This window comes from Bos grunniens, chromosome 21 (assembly GCF_055505025.1).
Source record: "Bos grunniens cultivar Pamir isolate PY7600 chromosome 21, Bosgru_T2T1.0, whole genome shotgun sequence".
Taxonomy (NCBI): Eukaryota; Metazoa; Chordata; class Mammalia; order Artiodactyla; family Bovidae; genus Bos; species Bos grunniens.
In genome coordinates this window covers 8,840,045-8,865,773 of record NC_141185.1, presented here as the reverse complement: position 1 = coordinate 8,865,773, position 25,729 = coordinate 8,840,045, and positions in this window count along the sequence as shown.

Sequence of the window (25,729 nt, the reverse complement as noted above, 5' to 3'; positions counted from 1 at the left end):
GGGGCCAGAGTGAGGAGCTGGTGTGTGTTGGGGGGATGGAGTACTGTCAAGCCACGGATGCTGGTGCACGATTCAGATGCGGCCAGGCACCGGACCCCAAAGACAACATCGTGCTCCTTGAAGCCAGTCCCCCATCCTTCCTTGTTTCTTGGAGGAGGGCTGCCAAGTCAGCCTCACCCAGGGCTGTACAACCATGTGCGAGAACCTCCTCCAACCCCGGGCCCTGCCAACCTCACTCCTTCCTGTATGAGTGCAGAGGGGCCCTTTGGGAGCTGGTTCTTAGAGGATGTGAGGAATCTCCCACAACGACCTGAACCTCCCACATTTGGGTTCATGTTTTCCTTGCGAACCTGTTAGGAGCAGATCCAAGGAGAGGAGGGATCACAAGAAAGGGACTTGACTTTCCTCAGGGGGCAGTAAAGCCCACTGACAAAGATGTGGGCTCTCTCGGAGGCTAGTTACCAGCTCATTACACAGGCCAGAGGCTTCCTGGCCCAGCTCTCCAAGGGATGTCCGCTGGAGGGAGTCTCTAAGCTGTGTCTCCAAGACCCTTGGTTCAGTCCTCACTCAGGAAACCACAAAACCACAGATGCCAGTTTCCCACCAGCTCAGGTTGCTGGGGACCTGGGGTCTGCCTGAGCAGGTTCACGTCCTCCTCTGCCTCTGACCAGCCCAGAGCCCTGGGAAAACCTTCTTGACTTGAGCCTCTATTTCTTATCTATAAAACTGAGACAGCTGCATTATCTGCTGCATGAATTTCCAGGGGCCACACGCTGGGTGGCTGAAGACAGCAGAGATTTCTTGACTGACATTTCCACAGGCTGGGAGCCTGCAGTCAAGGTGTTGACCAGTTCACTCTGAAGACACCGGGGAAGGATGCTCCAAGCCTCCCTTCCTGTATGCCTGTCTGTCTCTGATTAAAAGTTTTCCTTTGCATAAGGACACTAATCACATTGGACCAGCGGCTCACCCTGCTCCAGTGTGACTTCATCCTAACTTGACTAATAACATTTGCAATGACTCTCTCTCCAAATAAGGTCGTGTTCTGAGGTTCTAGGAGTTAGGACATCAACACATGAATTTGGTTGGGGAGAGGGACATGATTCAACCCACAGCATCTGCTTTTCAGGTATTGGAATTGAAATCAGTTCTTTAAATTTGATCTTGACTTATGCTAGCACATGACCCAGCAGTCCAGTTCCTGGGCATATACACAGAGAAAACCATAAGTTCAAAAGATACATCCAATGTTCCAAAAGATGCATGCAAAATTCCAAAAGATACATGCTGAATCCCAAAAGATACAATGTTTATTGCAGCACTATTTACAATAGCCAGGATATGGAGGCAAGATAAACATCCATCAATAGAGGAATGGATAAAGAAGATTCCATATATACAGTGGAATGTTACTCAGCCATAAGAAGGAATGAAATTGTGTCATTTGTAGAATTGTGGGTGGACCTCATGACTGTCATACAAAATGAAGTAGGTCAGAAAGAGAAAAAAGTATTGAATATTAATGCATATATATCGAGTCTAGAAAAATGATACAGAGAAACATATTTGCAAAGCAGAAATAGAGACACAGATGAAGAGAACAAATTTATGGACACCAAGCAGTGAAAGGAAAGGTGAGATGAACTGGGAGATTGGGATTGACACGTATATGCTACTGACTCCATGTGAAAAATTGGTAACTAGTGAGAACCTACTGTATAGCAAGCACAGGGAACCCTGCTCAATGCTCTGTGGTGATCTAAATGGGAAGGAAATAAAAAAAGAGGGGATCAGTTCAGTTCAGTTCAGTTGCTCAGTCATGTCTGACTCTTTGTGACCCCATAGACGGCAGCACACCAGCCTTCCCTGTCCATCACCAACTCCCGGAGCCTACTCAAACTCATGTCCATCACGTAGGGGATGCCATCGAACCATCTCATCCTCTGTCATCCCCCTTTCCTCCTGTCTTCAATCTTTCCCAGCATCAGGGTCTTTTCCATTGAGTCGGTTCTTTGCATCAGGTGGCCTAAGTATTGGAGTTTCAGCTTCACCATCAGTCCTTCCAATGAATATTCAGGACTGATTTCCTTTAGGATGGACTGGTTGGATCTCGTATATGTATACATATGGTGGATTCACTTTGCTGTATAGCAGAAAATAACACAACATCCTAAAGCAACTATACTCCAATTAAAAACTTTTTAAAAAATGTGACTTATGACTTGAGTTTCCTTCTCAAATAAAAGCTTTGAGAATTGGCAACTCATCTTCTTCAAAACTTGGCAAACGCATCTTAAGGATGATATTCTGCGGAAGTGATAGATGTGATGGGGGCTGGGTAGGGCCTGTATTCCCTGGTTTCTAGAAAACTAAGAAATGAGATGGGCCAAAGAGTAATGCCAGGGTGGACTCAGACCCCTGGGAAGCTCCAGAGTGGAAGGGGGAGTGGAAGGGGAGCTGTAAGGTGGCAGAGCTGGCCATCAAAGGAAGGGTGTGACCCATGGACCCCATGAGCAAAGGAGATGTCGAAGGACAAGCCTCCTACACCATAACCCACCACTTGAGGATGGAGGAGTCATCTGGTTGTCACATGACCAGAGCAGGCTCAGCTCACCTTGGCCTTGAAGGATAACCCAAGTGAGTGGAGATAAGGGAGCCAGGACCCTGGCAAGGAAATTGGGCATGGACACTTCAACCACATGTACATTCATTTTCATCACCAGCATTTATTGGGTGATTCCTATATACCAAGCACTGGGCTGGATACACTGGGCTGAATAGGGAATTGTATTTGTTCCCTGGGCTGCAGGAATAAAGTACTTTAAATTGGGTGGTTGAAGGGATAGAAAGTTATTGTCTCACAGTACAGGAGCCTGGAAGTAGTGTTCAAGGCGTCACTTGATCTCATCCATCAGAAGGGTGGATTCCTTCTGATGGCACAGAGGGGTGATCTGTTAGAGCCCCCTCACCAGGCTATTGGTGTTGCTGGTGATCATCGGTGTTCCTTGGTCCCTTGATTTGAGGAAGCATCACCTTGATCTCTGCCTTCATTTCACATGGCATTTTCTCCAAATGCTTCTCTGAGAACATATTTTCTCTTTGATAAGGATGCTGTCCAATTGGAGTAGGGCCCATGCTCACGACCTCATCTTAACCTGATCATCTGCAGAGATCCTGTCTCCAAATAAGGTCACAGCTACAGGTACTAAGGGTTAGGACTTCAGCTTCTTTTTTTGGGGTGTTGTTGTTCAGTCGCTCAGTTGTGTCTGACTCTGCGACTCCATGGATTGCAGCACTCCAGGCTTCCCTGTCCTTCACCATCTCCTGGAGTTTGCTTAAACTCATGTCCATTGAGTCAATGATGCCATCCAACCATCTCACCCTCTGTTGTCCCCTTCTCCTCCTGCCTTCAATCTTTCCCAGCATCAGGGTCTTTTATAATGAGTAGACTTTTCACATCAGGTGGCCAAAATATTGGAGCTTCAGCTTCAGCATCAGTCCTTCCAATGAATATTCAGAGTTAATTCCTTTAGAATGGACTGGTTTGATAGCCTTGCTGTCCAAGGGACTCTCAAGAGTGCTCTCTAGCTCCACAGTTCAAGGACATCAGTTCTTTGATGCTCAGCCTTCTTTATGGCCCAGCTCTGACATCCGTATGGCACTACTGGAAAAACCATAGCTTTGACTATATGAGCCTTTGTAGGCAAAGCAATGTCAACCTGTAATAGAAAGTAAAAAGATATGACCCCTGTCTTAAAGGAGTTCTCAGCTATTACTGGAAGAATAAAATTCTCATGGGAAGAGTGGAAAGAAAGCTCAAAAAGGTAAACATAGGCTGTCCAATTGATAGAAGATAGAATTGATTTGCAAGGTCCACCCACCAGGCTGCCCCTGTTCCCTGGAGATCAGAATACAGAATGATGGTGGAGTCAATTCTACATCTTGCTCTTATTTTGATTTTAGGTGGGGCTCCAGAAGGGGCAGTTTCCAGAGATGGTTTCTTTCTCACTGCCTTGCCCGCCATTGTCCAGCCTCGTGATGGAGATGGAGAGTTACCCGCTGATGGGTCACCTCATCTCCGGGCAACGTGCTACACGTCTCGGAGTCCTCTGTCTGCCCCTCACATCACGCTCCTGGAATCTGTTGTCAAAACTCAGAGTCAGAGCATAAAGGATCGAGGCCGATTTACCAGCTCAGAGCTTCAACCATCTCCCTCTGAAAAGAAAAACCTCCTGGCAAGTTTGTAAGTGAAAAGAATAAGAAAAGAGAAAAAAAGTTTTTGTTTCAAAATAACCTTCACTGCCCAAAGATTATAGGCATTGTCATTTCAATTATGATGATGCCTGGTCTTCAAAGGGGCAGAGGGCATTTCCCTTCTCAGCAGAAACGGCTGTCCCTTGTGGGCGATGCATTTCAGCCCTGAACTGCCCGCCTCCAGGAGTGTTTAGAGGAGATGCTGGCTGCCTTTTCTTTTTCTTTTCCTCTCCTCCTGTCCCGACTCCTCCTGTTTTTCCAGGACAAAAGCACAAGACGCAGCAGAGAATGTGGGCTTTTGAGGCCCTGAGCCCTGGGTTCAAATGGCTGTTCTCCGCTCACCAGCCATGGGACCTTTGACAAGTGTGTGAGCAGGGGGCGGGGCGGGGCCAGTGTGACATGACGGTGGACGAGGAGGAAGAACAGTGTGAAGAGTGCCCGGGAGTGGCTGCAGCTCATCCCTGGGCTCCTGCTTTCCCCCTGACCATCCTGTTCAATGAGGCTCATCCCATTTTCTCCAATCCCTTATCAAAACCTAATGATTATCAACATTTGAAAAGTATGTGTTATTTATTGGCTTGCTTGTTTATTCCCTGTTATTCCTCAATTGCCTAGAAGCTCCATGAGGAAAAGGACTGTGTGTTCCTTTCACTGAGAATCTGGCACACAGTAGGCTGTCAATGGAATAAATGAAAAGAGAGTTCAGATGAATGTTCTGGGCCACTGTCCCCACCCCAAGTCCTGACACTTGGGCTCTCTGTCTCAGTTTCTGCATCTGTAAAATGGGAATGAAGCACTTTTCCACTTTGTAGAGTCGTGATGAGGATGAAATGTGTTTAGTTGCTCAGAATAGGGTCTGGCCCAGAGTGAGTGCTGGATGTAAGTGTTACTGCTGTGAATTCTATATACGTGCATGCGTGCGAAGTCGCTCAGTTGTGTTCGACTCTTTGCGACCCTATGGACTGTAGCCTGCCAGGCTCCTCTGTCCATGGGATTCTTTAGGCAAGAACACTGGAGTGAATTGCCATTTCCTCCTCTAGGGGATCTTCCTGACCTAGGGGTCCAACCCACATCTCTAATGTCTCCTGCACTGGCAGGCGGGTTCTTTACCTCTAGTGCCACCTAGGAAGGCCCATGAACTCTGAAGAGGAATCGATGCCATGGCTCCTTTTTAATTCCTGATTTAGAGACTTTCCTGTCTGGGGACATGATCAAGTAGAGAGCTGGTCAAAACTAGCAGGGAGGGTATGGGGGCTGCTCTGTGACATTTATCTGACCAAACCCTCTTCACTTACCCAGTTGAGGGCCTGCTCTTTGCCAGGCTCTGAGTGAAAGGAATGTGGTTCTTTCCCTCATGGAGCTTCCAGGCTATTGAGTAATAACCGGCAATACACAAGCAAACCATGAAATAACACATGATTTTTAAATGTTGACCACTGTTATGTTTCTATCAATGGGCCTCGTTAAATGGCATTGTCAGGGATGGTCAGACTTACCTGGAAATTACAGCTCGGAGGAGGCAGAGACAGCTGGCGGGGAGGATGGGGAGGTGCCCAGAGCAGAAGGGCGAGCCAGGCAAAGCCCCCCGAGACGTGAGGGGGCCTGGCAGGCCCGGATCTGGGGGCTGCTGGCTGGAGTGCAACTGTGGAGGGCGAGGACTGCTTCCCTCCTGGACTGGTTTATCATCTGTCTCTGGTTAGGATGCCGTGAATCTTCTTTCTCAGAGGATATTTAAGGAGTGAGAAAGACAGCAACATCTTGACCATCCAGGTCAGTGTTCTGAATTTCAGGCAGTTTGGCCACCCTTCTCCCCATGAGAAAGTGTAGACCCCAGGCTTGAAGAAGCTTGGTGACGTGGAACAGAGAGAATCTGAAGGGAGGTGTACGGAAGGGAAATCAATGAGACTTTACCTTGCTGGAACTTTCTTGTTTCGACTATAATTTTTATTCTCGTGATACATGTGTGAATTTTAGAACCAAATCATTCTACACAGTTCGTAGGGAGAAACAATGGCCCCTGTCCCTCGCCTGATCCCTCCTCCCAGAGGAAACCACTTTGAACTGTTTCAACAATTTCTTCTGGTATTTGTCTAGTTCTAAAAACATGTCATATATATGTGTGTGTGTATATGTGTGTGTGTATATACAGTTGACCCTTGAACAACATGGGTTTGAACCGCATGGGTCCACTTATATGCGGATTTTTAAACAAATAGTAAATACCGCAGGCTCTGTAGTTGGCTGATGTGGGTGTGGAACTGTGCAGATGAAGGGCCGGTGCAAAGTCATCCATCAATATTTGTGCTGCTAGCTGGTGGCCCTGACTCCCGCATTGTTCAAGGGTCAACTGTACATGTGTGTGTGTGTGTGTGTATACACATACATCTTAATGTGTAATAAATCTCTCTCTTTTTCTGGGACCAGGCCACATAGTTACAATGTATCCAAATCAACCCTGAACAAAGGACTGACACTGAAGCTGACGCTCCAATACTTGGGCCACCTGATGCAAAGAGCTGACTCATTGGAAAAGACCCTGATGCTGGGAAAGATTGAAGGTAAAAGGAGAAGGGGATGGCAGAGAATGAGATGGTTAGATAGCATCACCAACCCAATGGATGTAAATGTGAGCAAACTCTAGGAGACAGTGAAGGACAGGGGAGCCTGGCGTGCTGCAGTCCTTGGGGTTGCAAAGAGTCGGACACAACTTAGGGACTGAACAACGGCAGAAACCACCTATCTTAGTCTGAGCTGCTGTAGACAGAACACCATAACCTGGGTGACATATAAACAACGAACATTTATCTCTCATGGTTCAGGAGGCTGAAAGTCCAAGGTCACGGTGCCAACATGGCTGGGTTCTGGGGCCATCTTCTGGGCTGCAGACTGCCAACTTGTATCCCCATGTGGAGAGAGAGCAGCGAGCTCATTGATTTCTTATAAGGACACTAATCCCACCTACAAGGTGCCAGTCTCGTGACCTAATCACCCCAAAGGCCCGCTTCCTAATACCACCACACTGGGGGTTAGGGCTCAACGTAGGAATTGGAGGGGAGGACACAAAGCTGAGTTCATGACTATATCTATCCATCTGTCCATCTGTCTGTCTACCTGTGTATCTATCTATTTACCCGTCTATCTGTCTATCTACCATCTATCTGTCTATCTACCTACCTACCTACCAATCGCCTTACTGGCTTGGTTCCTCTGGGGAATCCTGACAGGTATACTAGGTATGTGACTTCATGTGCACTACTTAATCATTTTGGGCTTTAGTTTCTTTGTTGGTCAAGTGGCTTTTAGTAGAATTTATCTCATATAGTTGATTTAAGAATGAAATTAGATCATGCCCATTAAATACTCAGCACAGTGCTTGGCACATAAAAGCAGTTTGAGCGATTAGGAATAAACCTACTATGATAATTGGCATTAAAAATAACTACTAAATAAAACAGTTTGAAAAGTTACCACATTTGGTCATCTCTAAGGTATCACGCCTGCATTGGGTGCACTGTTTATTTTATGAGTCACTGAGTCAGAAAAAAATGCTGCTCCTTAATTGCAAAAACACATCGACTCTAAGAGGCATTCTGATTTCCAAAGATGCTAAAATAAACTAGCAATTCAAAACACAATGTACCTCATTAATATTCTTACTGACCACACGCACAACCTCTCTGCCCTCCACTGAATCATCTGTAAAATCACATTAGTGCAAGTTTGGTTGGAGTGGAGTGAGAGAGTTCATGAGGATGGCTTGTAGATATTACTCCTTAGTTATCACTCTGTCTATAACCAGAGTCCTTCATACAAAGGTTGAGAGGGAACAGGATCAACACTCTCCAAGGCCTTCTTGGTGGGACTGATATAATCCCACATCACAGATAGGGAAAAGAGGCTCACAGAGATTAAGTAACTTGCTCCAGATCATATATTCCTAAATGTTGAGCTGTTATTTGACCCTAAACCCATCAGTTCAAACCAGTCTTTAAGCAGTTGACTTGGTGACTTTACCTCCTTGTCCTGCCCGAGATGTGTGTCTATAAACCAGTCTTCTGAGCTTTCCCTTCTCATCCCCCAGACTGCTCCTCTGCCAAGTCCCCTTTGGTCTCGTCCCCATGTTGGAAGACCCCAGTCTCAGCACAGTTGGTTCTGCCACTTAGGCTCTGCATGATCCCAGGCAAGCCCTGGTCCTCCATCCAATGGACCTGGCCATGGTCCTTGGCATTTCAGATCTCTGTAAGGATTTAATCATAACAAAGAGGAACTAGGTCTGCTGTGAGATTTTGGGTAAGTCACAGACTCATAGAAGCTGTAGCATCCTCCTTCGTGGTTCCTGGCAGACTTTCCAGTGGAGGAGTTGGTTCTCAGGCAGGTTAAGGTGCCATGCAGCTACCAGGAGCCACTGCTAGCCCAGGGACTCTGGGGATCTCAGTGTTGGCAGTGCCTCTGGATCATTTAATCAATTATGAGCCCCTTTACTGCAGTGTTTGGAAAGAAAGAACTTATGTGAACAGTGAACCTGTCCTCCTGGTGCTGCCTTTTGCCTGAGCAGAGAGATTCTCCTAGAATGTAGAACACAGCCTCCTTCAACCTCCTTAAAGCCTTTTGGTCAATGTCCATCTGTGGCCAGTGCCTAGGTCACTCATAAAGATGATCACAATCATAGCCATAATAATGATAGTCATGAAGCAACAGTTAGAACTGGACATGGAAAAACAGACTGGTTCCAAATTGGGAAAGGAGCACATCAAGGCTGTTTATTGTCACCCTGCTTATTTAACTTATGTGGAGAGTACATCATGAGAAACGCTGGGCTGGAGGAAGCACAAGCTGGAATCAAGATTGCCAGGAGAAATATCAATAACCTCAGATATGCAGATGACACCACCCTTTAGGCAGAAAGCAAAGAACTAAAGAGCCTCTTGTTGAAAGTGAAAGAGGAGAATGAAAAAGTTGGCTTAAAACTCAACATTCAGAAAACCAAGATCATGGCATCTGATCCCATCACTTTATGGCAAATAGATGGGGAAACAATGGAAACAGTGAAAGACTTTATTTTCTTGGGCTCCAAAAATCACTGCAGATGGTGACAGCAGCCATGAAATTAAAAGATGCCTGCCCCTTGGAAGAAAAGCTATGACAAACCTAGACAGAATATTAAAAAGCAGAGACATTACTTTGCCAACAAAGGTCTGTCTAGTCAAAGCTATGGTTTTTCCAGTGGTCATGTATGGATGTGAGAGTTGGACTATAAAGAAAGCTGAGCACCCAAGAATTGATGCTTTTGAACTGTGGTGTTGGAGAAGACTCTTGAGAGTCCTTGGACTGCAAGGAGATCAAACCAGTCAATCCTAAAGGAAATCAGTCCTGAATATTTATTGGAAGGACTGATGCTGAAGCTGAAATTCCAATACTTTGGCCACTGATGCAAAGAACTGACTCACTGGAAAAGACCCTGATGCTGGGCAAGATTGAAGGCAGGAGGAGAAGGGGACGACAGAGGATGAGATGGTTGGATGGTATCACTGACCCAATGGACATAAGTTTGAGCATGCTCTGGGAGTTGGTGATGGACAGGGAAGCCTGGCATGCTGCAGTCCACGAGGTCACAGTCAGGCACGGCTAAGCAACTGCACTGACTGATGTACTCTGCTTAGTGCTGGAAACACACTGACCTGAACATTTTCTTCCCACTCAAGCCCTGTGAGACAGGTTCTCACATTGCTCCCACTTTTTAAAATTAAAATAATTATTATTATTTTTATTTTTAGTTTTTAAATTTTTTGGCTATGCTGAGTGGCACGTGGGATCTTAGTTCCCTGACCAGGGATCAAACCCACATTCCTGGCTATAGAAGCATGAAATTTTAACCACTGGATCAGCAGGGAAGATCTGCTCCAACTTTACAGGTGAGCAAAGTTAGACGCTGTGAGGAAGGTAACTCTTCACAAAGCTGTTCAGTGACTCCTTGGGAGTACTGGCATTTAAATGCAGTTGTGCCTAGGTTTCTGACCACAAGACAACTTCTGTTTTTTCTTCTTTTTTGACCATTAGTCTATTTTAAAAATTCACTCATTTTTAAATTTCATAATGGACCATTCATCCTAACTATTTTATTTGATGGTTTATAATCCATTAATGCTGGGCTGGAAGAAGCACAAGCTGGAATCAAGATTGCCGGGAGAAATATCAATAACCTCAGATATCCAGATGACACCGCCCTTATGGCAGAAAGTGAAGAGGAACTAAAAAGCCTCTTGATGAAAGTGAAAGTGGAGAGTGAAAAAGTTGGCTTAAAGCTCAACATTCAGAAAACGAAGATCATGGCATCCTGTCCCATCACTTCATGGGAAATAGATGGGGAAACAGTGGAAACAGTGTCAGACTTTATTTTTTTGGGCTCCAAAATCACAGCAGATGGTGACTGCAGCCATGAAATTAAAAGATGCTTGCTCCTTGGAAGAAAAGTTATGACCAACTTAGATAGCATATTGAAAAGTATGCTATCTTTTCAAAGTAAATGTTTGCCAACAAAGGTCTGTCTAGTCAAGGCTATGGTCTTTCCAGCGGTCACATATGGATACGAGAGTTGGACTGTGAAGAAAGCTCAGTGCCCAAGAATTGATGCTTTTGAACTGTGGTGTTGGAGAATAGTCTTGAGAGTCCCTTGGACTGCAAGGAGATCCAACCAGTCCATTCTGAAGGAGATCAGCCCTGGGATTTCTTTGGAAGGAATGATGCTAAAGCTGAAACTCCAGTACTTTGGCCACCTCATGCGAAGAGTTGACCCATTAGAAAAGACTCTGATGCTGGGAGCGATTGGGGGAAGGAGGAGAAGGGGATGACAGAGGATGAGATGGCTGGATGGCATCACTGACTCGATGGATGTGAGTCTGAGTGAACTCCGGGAGTTGGTGATGGACAGGGAGGCCTGGCGTGCTGCGATTCATGGGATCGCAAAGAGTCGGACATGACTGAGTGACTGAACTGAACTGAAGTGAACCCATTACTCTTGCTTTTTTGATGATCCAGCAGATGTTGGCAATTTTATCTCTGGTTCCTCTGCCTTTTCTAAAACCAACTTGAACATCTGGAAGTTCACGGTTCACATATTGCTGAAGCCTGGCTTGGAGTGTTTTAAGCATTACTTTACTAGCGTGTGCGATAAGTGCAATTGTGCAGTAGTTTGAGCATTCTTTGGCATTGCCTTTCTTTGGGATTGGAATGAAAACTGACCTTTTCTAGTCCTGTGGCCACTGCTGAGTATTCCAAATTTGCTGGCATATTGAGTGCAGCACTTTCACAGCATCATCTTTCAGGATTTGAAATAGCTCAACTGAAATTCCATCACCTCCACTAGCTTTGTTTGTAGTGATGCTTCCTAAAGCCCATTTGACTTCACACTCCAGGATGTCTGGCTCTAGGTGACTAATCACACCATCATGATTATCTGGGTCATGAAGATCTTTTTTGTACAGCTCTTCCGTGTATTCTTGCCACCTCTTCTTAATATCTTCTGCTTCTGTTAGGAAGCAACAGTTAGAACTGGACATGGAACAATGGACTGGTTCCAAATAGGAAAAGGAGTACGTCAAGGCTATATATTGTCACCCTGCTTATTTAACTTATATGCAGAGTACATCATGAGAAACGCTGGGCTGGAGGAGGCACAAGGTGGAATCAAGATTGCTGGGAGAAATATCAATAACTACAGATATGTAGATGACACCACCCTTTTGGCAGAAATTGAAGAAGAACTAAAGAGCCTCTTGATGAAAGTGAAAGAGGAGAGTGAAAAAGTTGGCTTAAAGCTCAACATTCAGAAAACTAAGATCGTGGCATCTGGTCCCATCACTTCATGGCAAATAGATGGGGAAACAGTGGACACAGTGGCGGACTTTATTTTTCTGGGCTCCAAAATCACTGCAGATGGTGATTGCAGCCATGAAAGATGCTTACTCCTTGGAAGGAAAGTTATGACCAACCTAGACAGCATATTAAAAAGCAGAGACTTTACTTTGCCAACAAAGGTCTGTCTAGTCAAGGCTATGGTTTTTCCAGTTGTCATGTATGGATGTGAGAGTTGGATTATAAAGGAAGCTGAGTGCAGAAGAATTGATGCTTTTGATCTGTGGTGTTGGAGAAGACTCTTAAGAGTCCCTTGGACTGCAAGGAGATCCAACCAGTCCATCGTAAAGGAGATCAGTCCTGAGTGTTCATTGGAAGGACTGATGTTGAAGCTGAAACTCCAATACTTTGGCTACCTGATGCGAAGAGCTGACTCATTTGAAAAGACCCTGATGCTGGGAAAGATTGAGGGCAGGAGGAGAAGGGGACGATAGAGGATGAGATGGTTGGATGGCATCACCGACTTGATGGACACGGGTTTGGGTAGACTCCGGGACTTGGTGATGAATAGGGAGGCCTGACATTCATGGGGTTGCAAACAGTCAGACACGACAGAGCGACTGAACTGAACCCATTACTATCACTGTTTATTTCATTGATCAACTATCCCAGATTTGGCCAGTGGGAGCTCTTTCCATTGGAATCTTATGTCCTTTTGACATTTTTTCATCTTTCTTTGAGGACTTTCTTACTTTTGGGCAGAATGAAATATTCCAGGCTCATCTTATATATTTCCTGCCCAGACCTTGGGATCCACCATTTCTCTATGGAGCCTTGGTTCCTTTCAGGAGATAAGGGTATTCAGAAGCCAAGATCTGAGCATATGTGTGCTTATGTTTTTAGAGAAACACTGCTTCCAGACCCTATCAGCCCATTTCTAAAAACTTCATGGAAAAGGAGAGACCACAGTTCTTGCTTGGGTTGACAACTCTCAACGCAGTGTTATTTTAATTTTACCATCAGAAAAAAAAAAAAAAAACCCTCTTGAAGGAGCCATGGAATCCCAAGACCCTCTTCATTTTTTTGATACTTATTTCTTTGTGTTCAAGACTCATCAGAGGGTGTGAGCAAATGCTGGTCATTTTCTGCTTTGAGGTGCTCGTGAGACCGTGGACATTCTAGAAGTTAGTAGGAAGGGATTCCTAAGGAATGAATGGACTTGATGTGAGCCAGAGCATCCTGTATCTGGGATGTCTTGCTACCAGCTCCTTCCCTCACTCCCTTCCTCTCTCTCCTGTGGGTCCTAAATTTTCTGGACTGTCTCTGGGACAAAGACAGACAACATTTTCACCCTGAAGTAGCTGACACTCCAGTTGGGGGGCAGACTATCCAGAGTAATTAATTGTTTGCAAAACAAATATTACAAATGGAGGTGCGTGCTAGGAGGGGAAGAGGGTGAGGGGCTCCAGGATACAGAGACAATGTGGGAGGCGGTGGTGCTGGTGGAGAGGCAGCTTAAACTAGAAAACGGTCTAAGAAGACCTCTCTGAGGCAGAGACCTGGAGGATGAGAGGGACCCACAGGGAAAGTGAGGGAAGAGGAGAACTGCAGGCAGGGGGAAGGGCATGTGAGGATGCCCAGAGGCAGGGGCAAGCTGCAAGGATCCCAGCAGCTGACAGGAGCTGGGGAGGCTGGCATGGTGAGTGAGGGGGCGGGCGGCACAGGGGGAGGACAGATCCCACAGGTGGTCACTTCTGTGGCTTGGATTTGGACAGTGCATAAATCCCCAGAATAGGGAGGCACATCTGGTAATTGAAAAGATGAAAAAAGTAATAATAAAGTGCTCATTCGCAGGCAGCCACAAGGAAGATAATGGATGATGGCCAGGCAGACCATATGCACTTGGCTAACAGAATTAATCATGTTCGGTACGGCACAAAACAAGAACGACAAGCACAATAAAACATTTAAGGACGAGAGTGGATTTTAATTTTCAGAGTAGTCTAAAACAATATGATAATGATGATAGCCAAGTTGGCCCTGTGAATGTAAAATCCAAATAGGACACAAATTAAAGTCATAAATAATATTTAATTTGCTATCCCCAAGCATCCTCAAAAGTCATATTGATGAAAAAAGTTATTAGAATGAATCAAATGAAGACTCTCATATGTCTAGAATATTTAGTGGACTGGAGAATGCGAGTGGAAAAAAAAATCCATACCACGATGTATGAGTTAGAAATTAGATGAGGACATTATGATTTTCAACTTGCATTTATCGAGCCAACCGCCGACTGTATTTCCAGGGCCATTTAGCTAGATTAGAACAAATAAGAGAAGACTGATTTTTAAGAACTTGTGATTAATGACACGCAGTTCCTTTAAAGTAGCTTTGTAAATACTCTACCCCAAAGATATTCTGTGCTCTCATCTGTTACTGAGCCTCGAGCAATGGGGCTTGAGGGACCTTGTTTTACCGTCACCAGTGGTTTCTCTCGCGCTTTGTAGCTGTGTGAACTTGGATCTTCAATTCAGGGAGTGTACCTTGTACGTCGCAGGCACAAAATCGAGAGGAGCAAGGAGAGGTGCCCAAAGAGAGAGACGGACTGTGAAAGAACAGCTATTAATTTGCAAAGTATTAAGTATGATTATGGGAGATGTGAAGAAGAATGGCTAAATGCAGAAAGTCGAAGAGAGAACAGGCAAGGCAAAAGGAGAGGGTAATTACCTGAATGAAAACACAACCCCCAAAAATGTCAGTGGCGGGGAGGGGCTATCAGTCTGGATCAACGTGTCCACCTAACAAGTGAGGCTGATCACGACTTTACAAAAGAAGCAAAAACGAGCACGAGGGTTTTCCTAAGAATGGATTGTGTTTTATTTCTATGCATGGAACAATGGTGTTCTGTAAATAATGCTGGGACATGATTGTTCCAAAGAGTGCCGTGGAATGAACTTCCCTCAACCCCAAGCTAGAAGGAAGCCAAATGCTTTGCGTAAACCCAAAATACGCATTTGGTGTTGCCAACCCTGAGAGATATTATGACTGACTTTGCAGAGTCAATAGGTCAAGGATTAATTAAGAATCATGGTGGATCTTGTTGTTTATCTGTTTTATATATAGCACTCTTAATCCCAAACGCCTAATTTATGCCCCCTCCTTTCCCCTTTGGTAACCGTGTTTGTTTTTCATGTCTGTGAGTTTTTCTGTTTTGTGAAAAAGTTCACTTGCATCATCTTTTTTAGATTCCACTTCTAAGTGCTGTCATATGATATCTGTCTTTGTCTGACTTTTACTTAGTGTGATAATCTCGAGGTTCATCTATGTAGCGGCAAATGGCGTTATTGAGCTATATTCTATATCTTGTAATAACTTATAGTGGAAAAGAGCCTGAAAAAGTATGTATACACACTTTGCTGTGTACTAGAAACTAACACAACATTGTAAATCGGCTACTGTTGTTCTGTGGCTCATATCTGACTCTTTGCGACCCCGTGGATGGCAGCACGCCAGGCTCCCTCATCCTTCACTATCTGCTGGAGTTTGCTCAGACTCAGGTCCATTGAGTCGGTCAGTGATGCTAACCCTACAGCAACCATGGTGAGAGGCATCCACCCCACCTCCAAAGAGAGTGCTTAAGGGATGCAACCACGGTCGTTCTGCTTCCTGGATGGTCACAGCCTTCTCAGAGGTCATGCTTCCCCACCAGACCCTCCTCAAGGGCAGCAGCCCTTCCTCTTGCTTCACTGTTCACTTGAAAATGGATTGTGGGTGTGTATCGCTGAGTCACTTTGCTGTACACCTGAAACTAACACAACTCTGTAAATCAGCAGTACACCAATAAAATGAAAATATTAAAAAAAGAAAAAAGGACGCTGGTCTGACTTTCTCCACTGACACTCCAGATGAATCCATCTAGTGCTCACCTCCATCCTTCCTGGAGACCCATCAGTCATCAGCGCCGCTGAGTCCCCTGCCTGAGCTGCCTCCATCTGGGCGCCTCTTCCCCAGCTTCCGTACACCTGACTCCACTATCTCTCACCTGCTGGACTGAGACCTCCTCCTGGCCTGTCTGATTCCCCTCCTCTCATCCATCTTCCGAGAGGCCATCCGAGTGATCTTTCTAAATTGCAAATCAGAAACCATCAGTGTCCTTCTTAAAATTCTTTTGATGGCTCCCTAGGGTGCTGTTTCTCAACCTTTAAAACAAATCCCCCATGTCTGGTTTGATAAATAACGATAGTATCTACTATTTATCAATAGCGATGATTCCTATTTATCAAGCACTTCTGGTGTGCCAGACCCTGTGCCTACGTCATGCACTTAACCCTCACATGCCTCCCACATCACAGGGGAGGGCGTGTCTTGCCGGAGGTGATGTCCCACAGCTGGCCTCAGAACTAAGCATGATTGGGGCTCTTCAGCTTCTCTAGCGCTCTTGCTCGCCCTGAATCCTCTCCAGGACATGGGGTCTCCCTCCACGTGGGGCCCCTGCCCCCCTGCCTGCACATAGATTGCATTCCTTCGGTAGGATCTCTGCCCTGGTCTGTGGGATCGCCTCCAGCATCCTTCCTGTGGCTCACAAGGCCACTGATGGCCTGCCCAGGCTTTCACCTCTGTCCACCCAGTCTACTGCTCCTGTTCCCTACCTTTCTGCTCTGGGTTTCCTTCCCTCACTTCTTCTGATTCCTGCTCTTTCTAGAGACTCAGGGTAAGCAGCACCTCTTCCAGGAAGCCCTCCGGCCTCACACTCCAGGTTGGATCAGGGGCCCCAGTTGCTCTCAGGGCGCTCTCCAACCAGCCATGTTCCTCGTCTTTTTCCTCCTCTATACTGTGATTCCTCAGAGGAAGTAGATCAGGTTCCACTGATTCATTTAACAGATATTTATTGAGCGCCTTCTGTGTGATGGGCACTGTGCTGGGCACTGCAGAATCAGTAGCGACAAGGACAGACAAAACCATGCCCTCGTGGAAATTACGTTTGGAACTAGATGTTGAAATGGAAATTTGGGGCAAGGGTTCCAGGATGAAATAGATACTCCATCTGAAGGAGGCTCCCAGGGCAGGAGCATGAGTCACTTTGGAATGGACAGGCAAGGCCTTGCGGTCAGGTGGCCTGGCTTCCAAAATTAGCCCTGATGCTTAACTTGCTGTGCGCCCTTGGGCAGGTAACCTAGCTTCTCTGAGCTGTAAAACAAGGTCAATGATTGGATTCCACAGGGTTGCAGGGGGATGAAAGGGTCAGTGGTCACATGGCACTGGCTTGTGTTCAGCTCATGGGAGACCCTTCACTGCCTCCCTTCCCTGTTTCTGAGCTCAGTTTCTATCAAGTCTTGTGTCTGCAGTTTGGTTTGAGGGCAGCAGGTACTCACCTGGCATTCCTGAGCCCCACCTGCCTGGGCCCCACTTGCCTGGGCCTGCATCTGCACCTCTCCCCGCCGTGGGAGGATCTGCGTCACACCCTTGGGGATGGTGCAGCAATTTGCAAACCTGCCATCCATGTACTAGGCTGCCTGGTTCCTCCTGGTTCCTGCACTGTGTCCCCAACTGTGCTTTTATTCTGCCAAACTAATAATAGGGTGAGAACAGAAGAATTTAATTTTTTGAAATTCATTAAAAAAAAAGTCCACTTTTTTTTTTTTTTGGAATTTGGGATTAGTAGATGCAAACTATTACAAAAAGAACAGATAAACAACAAGGATCTCTTGTATAGCACAGGGAAATATATTCATTATTCTGAGATAGACCATAATGGAAAAGAATATATATATAAATATACAAATCACTTTGCTGTACAGAAGAAATTAACACAACACTGTAAATCCACTATACTTGAATTTAGAAAAACACTGCAAACTAGAAGCCTCCAGGGTACTTTTTTAGTAGGTGAATGGCTAAACAAACTGATTCAATGTACAATGGAACACTGCTGCTGCTGCTGCTAAGTCACTTCAGTTGTGTCCGACTCTGTGCGACCCCATAGACGGCAGCCCACCAGGCTCCCCCGTCCCTGGGATTCTCCAGGCACGAACACTGGAGTGGGTTGCCATTTCCTCCTCCAATGCATGAAAGTAAAAAGTGAAAGTGAAGTCGCTCAGTCGTGTCCAACTCCTAGCGACCCCATGGACTGCAGCCCACCAGGCTCCTCCGTCCACGGGACACTACAGAGTGATAAAAAGAAAATACCTATTGGGCCACAAAGACACAGCGAAACTTTAAATGCATATTGCTAAGTGAAAGAAGCTAGTCTGAAAAAGGCTATACACTGTAGGATTCTGACTGTATGACATTCGGGAAAAGGCAAAATCATGGAGACAGTAAAAAGATCAGTGGTCGCCAGAGTTGAGGGAAGGGTGGTATGAGTCGATGGAGCAGAGGAGATTTTCAGGACAGCAAATCTATTTTGTGGTGGTTCAGACCATAGAGAATCTGCCTGCAATGCAGGAGACCCAGGTTCGATCCCTGGGTTGAGATGATGCCCTGGAGAAGCAAATGGCAATCCACTCCAGTATCCTTGCCTGGAGAATCCCATGGGTGGAGGAACCTGGTGGGCTATAGTCCATGGAGTTGCAAAGAGCTGGACACAACACACAAACCTATTCTGTAGGATGTTATATTGGTGGATACACGCTGTTACATATTTGTACTGAACCCATGGAAGGCACATCAAGTATGAAGCCGAATATAAACTATGAATTTTAGTTAAAACGATATATCAGGGAGGGAGGAGGGAGGAGGGTTCAGGATGGGGAACACATGTATACCTGTGGTGGATTCATTTCGATATTTGGCAAAACCAATACAATATTGTAAAGTTTAAAAATAAAATTAAAAACAAAATAAACCCCCAAAAAATGACATATCAATACTGGTTCAACAATGGTAACAAGTACAATTGTAACACTGAAGCAAAATGCTAATTAAAGGGGAATCTAAGTGGGATTTATGGGAACCCTCTGTACTTTACACTCAATTTTTACTCTAGAAAATAAGATCTAATAATTCAATGTTTAAAAGAAAAACAGAGATTCCCTTGGAAGAACACAAATCTCATGAAATGAGACACAGAGGGCCCTCTTTTGGGATTCTGGGTTGGAATTCTTGAGCTGAAGGAAGGGATTCAGTGGAAGATGGGACCACATTCTTAATACATTTGTGGCCAGAGCCCCAAACTCTGTGGCCGGTCCCAGCCCTGGACAGAGCCCTCTGCAGAGTTTAGAGCAGTGTGGTCAGGGGAGACACGGATTGAGCCACAAGTGGAACTGTAAATCCCTGTGCATGCATGCATGCTGAGTACCTTCAGTTCTGTCTGACTCTTTGCAACCCCATGGACTGTAGCCAGGCTCCTCTGTCCATCGGATTCTCCAGGCAAGAATCCTGGAGTGGGTTGCTGTGCCCTCCTCCAGGGGATCTTCCTGACCCAGGGATCAAACCCGTGTCTCGTGTCTCCTGCATTGGCAGGCGTGTTCTTTACCAGTAGTACCACCTTGTAGCCATCTGTACTAGCCACATAAAAAAAGAGGAATAAGTCAGCAATATTTTAATTTAATCTAATTATCCAAAATATTATCATTTCAATATATGGAATTGATATAAAAATTATTAATGAGATGTTTTACTTTTTTTTTGTATTAAGTCTTTGTCTTCGAAATCTGATGAGTATTTAACACTCATGTCTTGGTTTAAATTGGCTGTATTTCAAGTGGTCAAGCCTCTTGGAGCCTGTGGGCTACTGTAGGGCACAGCACAGCTCAGAGGGCCCCAGAACAGAACCCAGGGTGGGTGCTGGGCACAAAGAGAGACTTCTCTCCACCAGGTCTTTCCCTTCTTTGTTCCTTCCCATGGTGAGGGTATGCCAATTAAAAATTAATTTTGAGAGTTGCTCCCATCTCACAAACTCCTCAGGGGCAAGTGTCTGTGCCCAAGGCTCTGTCCGCAAAACTGCTGCAGCTTCATTCTGCCCAAGTTGGGGGAGTTTTTCTCCTTCCCCCATCTTCCTTTGCTTATCTGGGAGGGAATTAAATGCAAGGGAGACTGGGGGTGCATACAGTTCTGGCCCATCTCTGCCTAACACAAGCCTTGTGGGAGGAAAATTCTCCCAGCGGTCCCCTCCAGAATGAAATGGAACCCCTCAGCTTGTGGCCGCTTCTAAGAGAAGGAGAGCCTGTATTACCTAGTGTCTTGGCGGCTCTCTCTCCCTTCCAGGGCCCCGTCAGGCATCAGTAGTCGATTTCCACTGTCTTTCAGATATACCTTCTCAGTGAGTTTTTCTCCGTGTTCCACATCCTGCTCTAGGCAGACGATCCCAGTGAGCTGGAGACAGCCTCCAACCTAACCCAGTTTGCTCTCCCTGCTCTAAGAGATGGCTCAGCTGATCTTCCCAATGTCACCCATTATTGTTCCCTTCTCCCCATGGGCTTCACATTCCAGCGATTTCAAATGATTCTTCGCTCCCTTGAACACCCAGGGGCGCCATATACAGTTGAGCAGGCTGCTCACTGCATAAGGGCTCCCAGCCAAGGGGCAAGTAGAGCAGTGGGTAACCAGCCCAGTGCCCACTTGCCAAGCTGTACCCCTTAGACTGAGGAGGCATGCACATGGGTTAAGGGTGCCTTTGTCTGGTTTGCACAAAGGCATTCTGTGTTCATTGTGGCAAACATCCAGTTTCTGGGCATTTACACGTGCAGTTCATTCTGCCTGGGTTGCCCTTTCCCTGTCATTGTGTCCCCTTTGAAGTCCTGCTCTAATTCCTTAAACTCATCCAAGTTTTCTGGTACCGACTCTAACTTTGTGGGGCTCAGCTCAGTCATTCTTGACTGTAAGGAGATCCAACCAGTCCATTCTGAAGGAGATCAGTCCTGGGATTTCTTTGGAAGGAATAATGCTAAAGCTGAAACTCCAGTACTTTGGCCACCTCATGCGAAGAGTTGACTCATTGGAAAAGACTCTGATGCTGGGAGGGATTGTGGGCAGGAGGAGAAGGGGACGACAGAGGATGAGATGGCTGGATGGCATCACTGACTCGATGGACATGAGTCTGGGTGAACTCCGGGAGTTGGTGATGGACAGGGAGGCATGGCGTGCTGCGATTCATGGGGTCGCAACGACTGAGCGACTGAACTGAACTGAACTGAAGGGCAGTTGCTGTCCATGTGGAATGGTGAACTTGAACCTGAAAGCTGGGTCTCACACCACCCCCTTCGCTGGTGCCCAGCCTGGGGCCTGGCAAAAGTACACCGACTGGACCCGACAAGTCATCTCCTGAATTTGTGAGACAGAACAGGCCCCAGCAGCTGATAAGTCTACCAGGGGGGTTGCTGCTAGCAATACTGGGAGCTGTCATTGCCACTCTGGTTTGTGGGTGGGGCTGCGGGAGGGTACAACCCACAGAGAGGCTGAGAGCCCGTTCCGATGGTGAGGCTGGCTGGGAAGACGGGCTGTCCACCCCAGACTCCTGCTCACCACCTTCTCTGCCAGCCCACCCACCTCCCAGCACATGAATGAATGTTTCAGTTTTTCCCTCATCCTGGCTGGGTAGGGAGGGATGGGCTGGAGTCATTGACATGATATTGACAAGGCGGTAGCAGGGAGCACTGAGGACCACTCCCTTCCACCCGGCACTGTCTAAACACTTTCTGAGACCACCTGGGTTGTGCGTGCAGCTCTGTATCAGATGCTCTTGGACATCTCCAAGTAGGTGTTCTCATACTGACCTCCTGCCCTCCCACCTTAGTAAGCGAAGGTCCAAGGCTCTCACGGCCGGCCAGCTCTAGAGCCAGGTGCCACCCGGGAGGTCTGGCTTCAGTGCCTGCCCTCTGCCTCCAAGACCTGCTGCCTTTCAAGGCCCCTCTCATTGGGCAGTAGGTATGGAATGTTTTTCACCTTCAAATACCCAAAGCCAAACCCCTGGGGAAGGTGCTATAGCCCCTGGAGGCAGCCAGTCTGGGTGGAATCCCGGTTCTGCCGCTCACCTGCTGAAAGTCTTAGGTGAGTTGCTTGACCTCTGTGCTTCAGTCTTCTCAGTGGTAAACTGGGCACTGTGCTGCAGCCTATACCATGGTCTTCACGGGGAATGAATGAACAAGCATGTGGGTGCCCAGGACGTGTCTCAGGCCGAGAGGATGGGGCTGGGCTTTTGCAACACCCCTGCTGTTGCAGAAATCACTTACCCTCTCTGAGCCTCAGTTTTCCCATCTGCAAAATGGGCATCAGACAATACCTGAATTCACTCCTGACGTTGTTCCAGAGGGCTTCCCAGGTGGTGCTAGTGGTAAAGAACCTGCCTGCCAATGCAGGAGACAGGAGAGGCATGAGTTCAGTCGCTGGGTCGGGAAGATCCTCTGGAGAAAGACATGGAAATTCACTCTAGTATTCTTGCCTGGAGAATCCCATGGACAGAAGAGCCTGGTGGGCTGCAGTCCTGGGGGCTCACAGAGTCGGACACAACAGAAGTGACTGGAGCATGCATCATTCCACAGACAGGTGGAATTCCAGCAATGAAACAGCCCTGTGCTGGGTGTTGGGGATTTGCCTTTGAACTAGGGCCTGCCTACCCCTTGGAGGCTTGGCATCAATCCCTGTGACCTGTGCACCCAGATGCTGCCCCGATGGCTTTAGTGGGGTTATAAATCACGGAGACCTTTAAGTCAGTCCCTTTTCCTGAGCAGAGGGTCTGGGACTTTCATTGAATTTTCAGGCAGACCCTCATCTAGAAACCCAGGGAGGCCTGAGGTGAAGAGGGGAACTGGATGAGTCACAGTGAGCCCTGTGCTTTGGGCGAGCCTGACCTTGTGGGCCAGCCAGCCTCTTATCACTGTCCCTTGCTTGGACACAGAGCAGGGGTCATGGCCCAACACGTGCAGTGGTCCATCCTCGGGGCCTGTGACCCCGGGCCCGAATACGGGGAGGCTGGCGTGGGGACTTGTGCAGGCTGAGAGCAGGTTGCCCCAGATAACATCCCACACTGTCTGCCCACAGAAAGAGCTTGGGGGAAAACACATTCCCAAATAAATAATAAATACAGGCAGGAAAAATAATAGAGAAAGCGCTTGCCTGGTCCAGGACTTTTGACAGGCCTGCTCTGCCGGCTCTGGGCGTGCTCTGTCTCTCCCAATTACTGCCTCTGCCTTCACGTGTTGCCATAGAAGCACTAAGTCAACTCAGCGGCTGCAACTGTTGCCCGTGAGTTCTCAGCATCCATCTCTTGGCTCCTTGCAGCTGCCCCTGGACAAGCAGCTGTGGGGACGGTTCTTCCTGGAGACCTCCAACCCCAGACTTCCCCATAACCACCCCCGCCCTGGTCACGGGACTTTCCTCGTGGTCCAGTTGTTAAGACGTCACACATCCAATGCAAGGGGTGTGGGTTCGATCCCTGGTCAGGAAACTAAGATCCCACATGCGTGCAATGGACTTCCCTGGTGGCTCAGATGGTAAAGACTCTGCCTGCAATGCAGGAGATCCAGGTTCGATCCCTCGGTTGGGAAGACCCCTTGGAGATGGAAATGGCAACCCAAGCCAGTATTCTTGCCTAGAGAATTCCATGGACAGAGGAGCCTGGCGGGCTATAGTCCATGGGGTCTCAGGGTTGGACCCGACTGAGCAACTAACACATACACACACACACACACCCACCCTGATCACAGGGCCAGGGGGAGGGGTGGAATGGGGCTTTGGTACCAGCCCTCCAGGTTCAAATGCTTACCCTGCTTCTTCTGTTAGCTCAGCAAGCCCTTCAAGCTCGCTAAGCCTTGGTTTCCTCCTCTGCACAGTGGGAAGGGTGATGGAGCTGACACTGGGCAGTGTTGAGGAAATTCAATGCCTGATGCCTGTAAAATGCTCCGTCCGTGTGATCATCAAGCAAAGCTGGTGATCAGTGTTATTCTGTGATTGGGTCTGGGAAGGACAGGGTGATTATTCCCTCTGCATTGAGGGCGATGTACAGGAGTGGGGCTGGGGCCAGGTTCCAGGAGGCTGAGCTCTCGGTGGGTTTTGCTGAGCCACTGCCCTCAGCAGGCCTCAGTTTGCTTATCAGCTCAGTGAGCAGCTTGCTTTGCTGGAAGATTTCCTATTGTCGACTCCTTGGATGCCTAGGGAGGTGTTGGTGTGAGAGCACACGCTGGGCTTGGGGTCGGGGCACACTTGCCCCAGAGATGGGGACAGGTTGCTGAAAAGACAGAATCCAGACCACCAGGCTCCTGCCACCTCTCCTGGCCTGTCCTCTCTGCATGCTCTGTCTTGCCTCATGGCTTCTATCCAGCCATCTGCATCTCAGCATCCCTCCATGGACCTCAGCCTCCAATGCCTTGGTCAGACTGCACCTCCCGCAGGAAGCTTGTGTGAGCCAGGGTCCAACCAGAAGATGCAACCACATAAGTTGTTCTGAGAGAGCAAATTTAAAGACGTGTTCTACTCCACACCTATTAGCATGGCTGTGATCAGAAAAACAGAGAGCAAGTGTTTGCAAAGATGTAGGGGAATTGGAACCGTGTGCATTGCTGGTGGGGATGTAATTGGTACAGTCTATACAGAAAATGTTGTGTTTCCTCAAACAATTAAACACAGAATTATCACATGATCAAGCAGTTCCACTTGGAGGTATATACTCCAAAGAAAGCAGAGACTTGAACAAATATTTGTTCCCCTATATTCGTGCCTGCATGCTTACTCGCTCAGTCATGTCCTACTCATAGCAGCATTATTTAAAATAGCCAAAAGGTGGAAGCAACTTGTGTCCATCAATGGGTTAAAGGATAAACAAAATAATGATCTGTACATGCAATGGAATATTAGTTGGCTTTAAAAAGGAAGGAGGTTCTGATACGTACTCCAACATAGACGAACCTTGAAGACATTGTTGTTGTTCAGTCACTAAGTTGTGTCCAGCTCTTTGCGGACCCCATGAACTGTAGCCCCCTGAGGCTCCTCTGGCCGTGGGGTTTTCCAGGTAAGAATACTGGAGTGAGTTGCTCTGCCCTTCTCCAGGGGATAAGCTGGGACTGGGCCTAACTTTTTGGCTCAGCAACAAAAATACAAATTATCTATCACATGCTTGTCCCGAGATGAGGGTTTTCAACTTTTGCCCCATTGTGCAGTTGAGGATACAGCGCTCAGAGACCATAAGTGATCTGCTCCAGGTCACACAGCTTTGGAAAAGTTTGGAAGGAATCGTGGGTTTGTCTCTCTGGAGCCTTGTATCTCCCGCCGTGTCCCACCAGAGCTCAGGTCCAACTCGCCTGTTGGTTATACATCAGACAGAGGATGGACGAAGGTGGAGATGATGTAGGTCGCCTGTCTGTCTTCCACTTCCTCACAGGTGGGTCTGAGTGGTGAAGGCTGAGATTCCTTGTCTTCTTTCCCCTACGATCTGCTTATAAGCCCCCCAGTGAGAATTCATCTCAGGGAAGGGGAGAGACCGTGAGAGAAGCTGCTCTGAGTTCTGCATCAAAATACTGATGTCAGAGGCACAGTTTCTGAGTTGCAAAGGTTTTTCCTTTTTGTGTGAAGTCTAAGGCAGGAGATACACAAGCCTGTCCTGCAGAGGGTGCTGGACTCCCAAGGGGTTTGCATGGAAACTGGAGGGAAGTAGAGAGAGGCAGTGAGTGTGTGAGAGAGACAGGAGAGA